Here is a 1,175-nt window from a genome sequence, read left to right as displayed (position 1 = left end):
CAACAACAACAACAACAACAACAACAACAACAACAATAATAATAATAATAATAATAATGATAATAATAATAATAAACCTCCAGGTAAGGACGAAAACAGTCACAAGTGCACATTCCAGGAAAATGCAAGCTACCTGAATGTTTTTCAGTGGTACAGAGAGAGTGTCAGTTTTCAAACACTCCACCCTTTTTTGTCAGTTTCACAGTCAGGAAGTGGGTCAGGGTAAGCAGAAAACACTCACCTTTGCAGAAACTCGCTGAAAGACAAACGCAAGGAAGAAAGCTTTAAAGCTCAGCCACATTGTAAACTTTTATCTTAACTAAGAGTCAGGCTGATCTGTGCAGGGCTCTCTGTAAATACACCCAGTGTTCTATTTAACAATGACCTGCTCGTTGTCAGAATCTAATTATTTTTCTGGAACACTTTTTTTTCCTGCCTGCAACTCAAAACTCAACATTTAYGTTGATTTTAGATGCGACATTGCAACAATTCTTCTCATAATAGTCTTTTATTCTTCTTTTTATGCGTTTTTAGTCTTTAATTAGTCTGTCTTTCCTTTCATTTGAGTGATTCATGTCATTGCATGAAGAGCTGGTAGATTTCTTTTAGAACAAGAAAGAAAMTGAGTTATCTTTTTAATTTTTTACTTTTTATGCCACCAGCAATGTTTTGATCTGATGTCTCTCACTGAGCTCTCTTTTTTTCCCCTCTGGCTGTTAAGACAAGATTATTTCAGAGAAAAACACATAGAAGTTCCTGTATTCAGGGTACCACACCCAGGAGGGAGTGTTTATGGGAAAATTTAACAACAAAAAGATAAAACAGTACAAAAACGAGGTTCAGAAGTTGTATTGGAACATTACATGGAAGCTTAAATTGAAGATTGAAGATGCAAAGGTCATGTCTGAATTAATTTTTATTCACAGTTTTACTTTGAAAAATGCATACAATACAGTATATGCGTTGCATCAATCTGTTTATGTTTGGAAAAAAAAAACATTTCTTTGAATATTTCCTCTCACAGGAAGTATGCAGCGATAAAATCTGGACAGACCCACACGAACGGTTAATCATTATTCTGTCAGAATTGTGCATAAAACAAACTTTCCTCTGATAAAAAGCGAAATAAAGCCACAAAACTGAGGACGAGCGGCTGCTGCGACAGAACTTGTCCT

Source organism: Austrofundulus limnaeus, unplaced genomic scaffold, assembly GCF_001266775.1.
Source record: "Austrofundulus limnaeus strain Quisiro unplaced genomic scaffold, Austrofundulus_limnaeus-1.0 Scaffold41, whole genome shotgun sequence".
NCBI classification, from domain to species: domain Eukaryota; kingdom Metazoa; phylum Chordata; class Actinopteri; order Cyprinodontiformes; family Rivulidae; genus Austrofundulus; species Austrofundulus limnaeus.
The sequence above is the reverse complement of the archived record's forward strand: the minus strand, read 5'-3'. Positions refer to the sequence as shown.